General features: G+C 33.9%; 1 pseudogene; it reads right to left on the reverse strand.

Moving 5' to 3' along the window:
* Positions 1–5,255: 5,255 nt before the first annotated feature.
* LOC140858801 (protein FAR1-RELATED SEQUENCE 5-like) lies at positions 5,256–7,082 on the reverse strand (annotated as a pseudogene).
* Between the last annotated feature and the right edge of the window lie 2,269 nt (positions 7,083–9,351).

Raw genomic sequence — 9,351 nt, forward strand, 5'->3', positions numbered from 1 at the left:
TCATCATTAAGTTATTTCATAAAGATCAATATCACCATTGTTGATTGAATCAATATCACTATTTCTAGTCATCGAAATTTTCTTACTCAAACTCTCAAACTCTTTAAATATTCTAATTCTTGAAGCAAATTTTATCATTAAGTCATTCCATAATAAAAATCAATAACTCAAAAATTGATCTAAATCAAAACTATATTTTTCTTATAATCAAAATCAATATCTCTATTCTAAGTAAGTATATCAATTTTCTTTATCTAAACATTAACAACTCTTAATTAATCGATTCATTATCAAATTATGAATAACTCCAATCTATCTTTTGTAGAACAATCGTCAATATCAATAGATAACCTCAATCTTTTTCATTCAGTCTGAGAAATAATAATGATCAAAAGAGTTCTAACTTCAAATTTCATTATACTCTAGAGATAATTATTTGAGTATACTAATCTAAGATCAAAATCATCATTCGATAAACCATCTCAAATTCTTCCTAGTAATTAGATAATTATAAAATTTAATTCTAGGATAGAAAAAAAATTATCTCTAAATATTCTAAATCTAAAATCAAAAATCAAGGGTCCACTCATCCTAGAATTAGGATGCTAAATATTTTTGTAGCATAGTAGGTGGAAGCACTACTTTTAAAAAATCACATTAGGATATCTAAAATGATTCAAAATTTTAAAATATTATTTTTTTTAATATCAATAAATTTCTTGTATCAAACCATATCATCTATCATAATTCTTTGACTCAAAGAATCAACATTCCTGACTTACTCAAAGTAATCCAGATTACCATGCTTCCGCTGCGCACTCTGATCTAACAATCAAAATTTCTTAGGTTCACCAAAAAAAGTTTGATCAAATTATTTTTTTATCCGAAAATTTCAAATTTCAATTGAAATCAAAGATTAACTTTCGATTCTCATTCATACCTTTACTGGTGTACAATAATCTTGATTAACCCTTGAGTCCAATATCATATTTAAACCATCATATAGATTTACTATAATCAATATGAATCAAATCTTAATTCTCATATCAATTCAATTCGATAAATTTTCAAACCAAAAATCTTTATAAGTCAAATTAATAGAAAAAAAAATCCTTCGATGCTCCACCAAATTTGGACATAATCAGAATATATAAAAATTTCAAATCATTATTTTTTTCTAAAATTTCTATCATCAGGATCTTCAATATCTATCAAATATCTTTTCATAACAATCATACAAGCTTCAAAAAAAATCAAATCTCCATTTAATAGTAGATTCAATTAGGGACCTCGTTAACAAAAGCAAAAGAACTCCATATCAATTTCTAAATCTAAAATTTCTAAATTGTAAATTCACATGGATCCCTTAATCTGAAATAAATATAAATCAGATCTTAATCTAAAAAATATCAACCTCAATAATAATATCAGAAAATCTCTTGATCAACTTAGATACGAAATCTTTAAATTGAAATTTCATACATATCAGGTAGTCTCCAAGAGACATAATAAGATCTATTTTCTAGATCTAAGGATGATGATTCAAAGATTCCAGTATGATGAACATCCTACAATCTCAAAATCAATTTCAACAATAAGAAATAGACTTCTTTGCAATATCTCCAAATATGCATTCATCCTAATATGCCACTTTATATATAATCCACATACCAAATTCAATTTCGATAAATATTCCAATCAAGCATCATAAAAAAAAACTTTCTTAGCCCATTCTGAAATAATATTTTATTATCAAATCTTTATCTTGCCAATAATAGTCAACTTCTCAACTAGAAGTCATATTATAGTATTATTTTCATATCGAATTTGAACTTACGATTCACTTGAATAACCAATGATCAAATTAATAACCACAACGCATAATAAAATTTTATGTCAACCCTTTTATGATTACTTTCGATCAAGATCTAACTAATCATATTATGATCAATAGATTATCCATCATATTTCAAATGCTATATGTCATAATCTATTGTGGTCCTTTCATACATAATCTCAATGTTTAATCAAAATTTATAAATATTTCTCCCACTACAATCATCAAAGATCTACACTATAATGTCCCTGGTGTCTATCCACTTACACCCATTCTATATCTGATTCTATGTTTCATAATTCATCCACTTATGCTCTGATACCACTAAAATTGTCACGCCCCCGACCCAAGATTTTGAATCGAGGGTCATGGCAACCGCCGCATACTCATAGAAAACTCTTCCCATAAGCATGCAAGGCATCTTATCATACTATCCTAAAACAACAGCAGAATAATTAGTCAATAATTTAAATCTAAAATATAACGATCTAAATTTTTTCTTAAATATCTTAATAAATTCAACAATGATTCATAGGTCTTACACCAAATTCAATAAGACTTTCAACCTAAATAAAAGTATAAGGATTCTGCTTCTGATCACTCTTCCATTCATATCTTGTATCATCTTAATTCCTCAACATCTGTAAAAACAGTAAAATAAAAGGTAATGAGCTAGACAGCCCAGTAAGCAATGATCACTTCTCAACAGATTTCATCAGGCATATAAGTAAATAATTATTTATAGAAAATAAGCATATAGAGTTCATAAATTCGAAGTCAATTTCAATTATGCAATATAATTCATGCCAAATTCATTTCTTTTTCAAAAATTCAAGTTTCTTTCGGGATTTCAATTTCTTTTGTTCTTCAATTTCTTTTCGTCAACCATGAGCTATGACCACATTTTTCCTGTGGCAGGGTCATAATACCGCGTATCTGCTTGCGGTAGGCTGCGAATCATCTGGCAGCCATGTCCTTTGGAACCGCTGGTCTCGCTGGCGGTTTGTCGCTGGTCTCTCTGGCGACATGTCGCTGGTCTCGCTGGCGACATAAACCCTCAGGACAATCAATTGCCAACGTATATGCCCCCATTGGCGGGGTCCTTTACATAGTCAGGTTGTCAATTCATAATGTTTCTTATATCATAATTCTTCATAAATCATATTTCATATTCTAATTTCGATAATAAAATATATAATCATGTAGTATTGAAATCAATCAATGTAATGCATCATGAAATCAATATGTTCAATCATACTTCATCATAACATTTCTAATAAGATATTTTCATAACAAAATATCATTCATCCAATTCATGCATCGTTTCACAAATCATGTCAGAAAAATATATTATAATTTACCGATAAATCTAGAAAAAGTGAAACATTACTTACCTCGAACGCACTCCAATAAATCCACACAATTCTATAAATTTTCTTCCAAAAAATTCTGTTCGTAGATCATATCGCAATATTTCATGATCAAACATCCACAATCCTATACAGAATCAATTTCAATAATTAGAAAGAATACGAATACCATATTTCAACGGTTTAGATTGGGTCCGATCATCTAATTTTATCTAATCAAAATCTAATTAGAACCTAAATGATCCAAAGTTTGACTATCAGATCAAATCGGATTCGAAGTGATAGGACCGAGGTTTCTTCATCGATTTCATAAAATCAAGTAGAGAGAGACAATCAGAGGAGAGAGAATTCATGAGGTATAATTCGATTTGATCAGGTGACACAATCCAACATTATGATTGATCCAATATCTTGATTGATGAAATCAACATGATCAAATCAAGTCATGACTAGATCGGGATCATGGATGATCAAATCTTAAAGATTCATGGTCTGATCAAGGTGGGTGCCAGTACGCTGTCTGACAATCATAGATCATGGTTCTTCATTAAAATCAGATCAGACTTATTAAAAGAAATTTCTTCATTTACTAACCTTTTTTAGAGAGAGAATCAATCAAGAGAGAGAATATTTTAGAGAGAGAAAATTCTAGAGAGAGAATATTCTAGAGAGAGAAAACTCATCTTGAATTCTTCAGACAATATGATTCAATAAATTCTGATCGATCAGATCAAATCATGCTAAAATTATCATGTGGATAATTCAATAAGATCATGAGAAATAAAATCTAAAAATATCTGATCTGATCAAAGTGGATGTCGGTGTACCGTCCGACGATCACAGATCAAAAATTCATTACGAGAATCATTTAAATTCATCATCATTCTTCTCAAAATTCTAGAAATCTTAGGAGAGATAATTTAGAGAGAGGATTCTAGAGAGAGAAAGTAGAGAGAGAAAGTTCAATTCTAGAGAGAGAAAATACTAGTTCAGACTGAAAAGAGAGGGAAGAGAGAGAAACTCTCTTTCTTATATTTTATTATTTATAAATTAATTTATTTTATTTTTTTCTTTCTTCTTTTGTTTCTTTCTTTCTCTCTTTTTTTTTTTCAAGGAAGAGAGAGGAGAGAAAATCCTATTTATTATTATTATTATTATATTATTATTATATTATTTTTCTTCTTTCTTTTTTTTTTGTTTTCCTTTTCCTTTTTCTTTTTTTTTTCTTCTTTTTCTTTTCTTTTTCTTTTCTTTTCCTTCTTCTTCTTTTCTTTTTTTCTTTTTCTTTTCCTTCTTCTTCTTCTTCTTCTTTTTCTTTTCTTCTTCCCGTGGACATGTTTTGGGCTGAAACAGGGGACCTTGAGGTCCCCTCATTGGGTGGCTGGCCGGCGGCGTGGTCGGCGTGAGACGGCCGTCGGCAAGAGGAGAGACGATCCGCGGCAAGAGGAGGCCAAACCGGTGGTCGACGGTGACCACCGGCGACGGAAAAATGGCAAAAAAAGAAGATTTTTCCGCAACAAAATCCGGCGACTCCGGTCGCCGGCGAGCGTGCACATCGGCACGGGAAGGAAGGGGGAGGAGAGAGGAAGGGGAGGAAGCTTACCTCCGACGCCGGCGAGGCTTTTCCGGCGAGAAATTGGATGGCACAAGGATGGGTCTCCGCGGGATTTTTTCCGACAATTGCCACCGTTTTGCCCCAAAATTTCTCGATGAGAGGAGAGAGGAGGGTTCTCCTCCTTAAATAGAGTCGGTGGAAACTTGTTTCCGACTCCGATTAGGAGCCGGTGAACGGAGGAAGAAGACTCCCTTCGGGAGTTCTTCTCCTCTGTTTTCCTTCCCTTTTTTTTTTTTTTTGTTTTGGGCTTTGGATTCCTTGCTTGGGCTGGGCCTCACATATCTCTAGCTACAAAATTTGCTTGTAAACTTTGTTTCTCAAAGAAGCTTTCCATCATTTTTTTCCCCACTCAAGTATATCCCATAAAACTTTTCTTGCCTCTTCATTCCCCTGGCATCTTGTAACAAAATTATAGGTAAGGTGCATTGCATGACTATTTCATAATATGTCTTTCAGGAATTCTATTAACATTCTTGAGGCTAAGTGCTTTGAGAGCATGTGAATAAGGTATATCCATTAATTCAAACTTCTTACATATACAAGTAACCTCAATAGTAGACAAGTTAAGTTCAACTATCCAAATTTTTGAACCCGTACCATGCATAATCAACTCAAACCTGTATCACCTAATGCAACTTCTTCAAATGATGATGCACCGCATCCATCAAGAAATTCATTCTCAAACAATTTGTAAATCTGATGTATGAAATTTGGCCACATGCTTCAAAACTTCACTATGCTTAATTGCATGGTAGGAGCACTTTGGTTGCAATAGAAGTTTATATTGGCTTCATTCCTTCGCCAACCATTAACCAATTTCTCAAATGTAATCACAAACTTGATAAGCAAAGTTGACTTATCCACCATGCCATTCAAAACATTATTGGTACTCTCACTCCTTTGAGATGATTTAATCTCACCATCAAAAGAGTCTTTGTTTAGAGCCATGCATCATTTTTGATGAATTTTATAAAGGTTATTAAGCCACTTATGATCTTGAGCATTGTATTCAGATATCATCTTACTCTATGTTTCTTTAAACTCTATTTCTGTGTCACAACCCTCCTACAAACATTTATAAAATAGGTGATGGAAGCTTTGGCTAGAATTGAGATTGCCCAAGTGTGAGGGAGCATTTCGAGAGATGTGCCACAAACAAAGATGGTGACATGTATTTGGAAACACTTGTTCAATTGCTTTAGCCATTGCTTGATCTTGATCAATGATTAGGAGGTTGATCACTCATGGACTCCAAAAATGACTTAAAAAGCTATATAAAACATATTGTCATCTTATCCAATAAAAATGCACAACCAAACATAATATTTTGCCAATGGTGGTTAACCCTTACAAATGGTGCACAATGAGATTATATCTATTTATATGGTAAGTTGTATCAAAAATCACAACAGCATCAAAGCAATCATAATCAATTCTCGATCTACCATCCCTCCAAAAAAAGTTTGTCATCTGACCCTCTTGATCAACCTTCACATCCCAATAAAACATGCTATCCTATGCAGCTTTGCACTTCAAATAGCTCACTAAATTTTGGGAGTCTCCTGCCTCCATAACCATCATCTTTTGTATGTTAACATAATTGTAACAATCTCTTTTAGCAAAATCTAGATTTTCAGCACCTCCAACTTCTTCAACCATATAGGAATATGCATTGACTGTTCGAATTTTGATATTCACCATAAAGTCTATAACACCTACCTTTGCCACTGCAAGTGACCTTGTTGTTCTCAATAAGTACCTTTCATTAAGCTTTGCCAACTCATGATTATGCTCCGCAACCAATCTAGTTACCTTCCACTTTCCATTTTCATCAATAGTGAATCAAATCATTGCTTTACAATTAATTCTGATGTTTGGCCTATTAAAGATCGATTTATTAGGTTGTTGATCATTTTTAAGTCCTTCTTTTGAGCAATAATAATCTTTTGTATGAATTTTTTTTGTTCCAAAAATATAAGTTTGCTTTCCCTTTCGGAAACTAAAACCCATACGGTGCCCATAGCCACAATACAACTTATAAGCCACCTTCTCACTATGCATAATCTGATTTAGTAGCTCTCTACTTGACTCTTCATGACTGAACACATCAATCAATCGACTCACCATTCCTTTCAACTTCTTGCCTATAAGAAAGTGGACATATGACTTCCCCATCATTGTCAATACAAGCATCCTCTCTTTCACAACCAAGCCAATTTGTCTCTCTATCATTTTTTGTATAATAATTATGACCGTCCATTACTACAATCAGCAAAGAACCACACACAAGCATAAAAATATTGAAATAAAAGAAATATGAAAAATTTGAAGTATATTTTAAAATAAATGATGAACATTAATTACACAAATCATAATATTCTGCTGCATTGGGCCGCATTGTTGGGCTGCATTGCCAATGCATATAGTTATACAAATCATAATTACCAAGTGCATATAGTTATCATCTCAACTCTAGGCTGCATTGGGCTTCTTTTGCTTATGGTCTGCTTCTTATGGGCCACTTTCTCTTCTATGTTATTGTTCTCTGGTCTTCCTACCATAAATATCTTATTTTGCTTACTTCTACTTAGACTTTGCAATCATCTATATTATTACCTAATAAAGCTTTTGCCCTCTGTTTTAGCAAAAAGAAAAAGGGGAAAACTACAAGGTTGGATGTAGATCCATGATTTAGTTGGTAGTATAGCATGCTAGGAAAGTAGTGCAGAGTATTAAATAACATCCAAAGGGATGAATGGGAATGGAGAATGACCTCGAGATCCTCGGACTCGACTCGAGATCCCCGGATGTTGCGCTACGATATCATCGAACATGGTGTCACATGTGCTTGTCTCCCTTCCTTGCATAGCCTCACCACTGCTCTTGTCCAGCATTGTTGCACTTGGACAATGGTATGCACTTGGACAACAGCCTGGAGACGAGATGAATGGGAATTGGGAAGGTTGCAGAAAGTTCAATCAAGCTTGTGGGTATACGAAATGGCTTTAAAGTATGGGTGCAGGTTTCAATTCTTTTGTTGACGGAATGGCTTTAAAGTAGGACATGGGAATCTTGCCTTTTCAGAAAGAGTGATTAAGTAGGATGTGGTAACCATGGTTATATGTTTAATGAGAATCAACTGATGTATTGATCTCTTATTGCCTTTGCCTACAATCATACTGTGATAGCCCAAACAAAGCCCAGCCCAGCAGACCTAGCCCAAAAAAAAAAAAAAAAAAAACAGAGTAAAAACCGGGAAGAAAACTCCCGATAGGAGTCTTCTTCTCCGGCGAGACCCAAGCCTATTAGGAGTCCTAGGATCTCTCAAAATCCTAGGACCCTCTATAAGAAGGTCTCCCCTCTCTCTTGAGATCGATCATCGGCCTCTTCTCCCTCTCTTTCTCTCCGATTTTCCCGAAGTAGAGCTGCGGGCACTGTTGGTTTCTCGCCGTGATTTCTCGCCGGTGAGGTCACCGAAGGCCGGGGGTGAGCTTTCCTTCCCTTCCTCTCTTCCTTTCCTTTCTTTTCGTATTTTTGATTGAGGCTGCCGGCGACGAGTGTCGCCGATCTACAGTCGGGAAAGAGACTCTGTTTTTGGGTCTCTTTTCCTTGAATTTTCCAGCGTCGGCGATCGGAATCGATCGCCGGCCACGCTCCTCCGTGACCGGGGGAGTGGTCCCCGTCTGCCGCCGGCCTCCGCTGCGGCGGCCGTGGCCTGAACGGCCCGGCAAAAGGGGGGACGCCGGTCTCCTGTTCCGACACGGGAAGAACCAAGAAAAAGAAGAAAAGAAGAAAAAGAAGAAAAAGAAAAAGAAGAAAAAGAAAAGAGAAAGAAGGAAAAAGAGAAAAAGAAAAGGAAAGAAAAAGAAGAAAAAGAAGAAAAAGAAAAGAAGAAAAAGAAAAGAAAAGAAAAGAAAAGAAAATAATAATAATAATAATATATATATATATATATATATATATATATATATATATATATATATATATATATATATAAAAGTAAATAAATAAATAAATAAATAAATAAAAAATTTAAAATGATGAGAGAGAGAGAGTTTCTCTCCTCTCTCTCTTCTTTCAGTCTGAACCCTGACTTTCTCTCTCTGAAATTGGACTTTCTCTCTCTACTTTCTCTCTCTAAAATTTTTTCTCTCTAGATTGTTTCTCTCTCTTGATGGATTTCTCTCTCTCTAAAATTATTCCTCTAGGATTAGCGAAGTGGAAGGCTTTATTGATGATTTTGATCGAGTTTAGCGAAGAGTCTGATTTTAAGTGAGGTTTTGATTTTGGGATTTGTTAGATTTAATTTTGAATTAAAATTAATGTAAAAATATAATTTTGGATAATAGGCACGGAAGAATCTCCTAGAAGTTAGTCGATCTTTTCTTTCAGTGCTCCGTGAAAGGTAAGTAATGAATCATCTTCTCGAGATATTCCATATTTATTCTGAAAATAAATAATTATTCTCTGAAATTATGTATGATTTATGAAATTATGTTTTGAAAGAATAGTGCCTTTGAAATATTATG

Source organism: Elaeis guineensis, chromosome 6, assembly GCF_000442705.2.
Source record: "Elaeis guineensis isolate ETL-2024a chromosome 6, EG11, whole genome shotgun sequence".
Lineage (NCBI taxonomy): Eukaryota > Viridiplantae > Streptophyta > Magnoliopsida > Arecales > Arecaceae > Elaeis > Elaeis guineensis.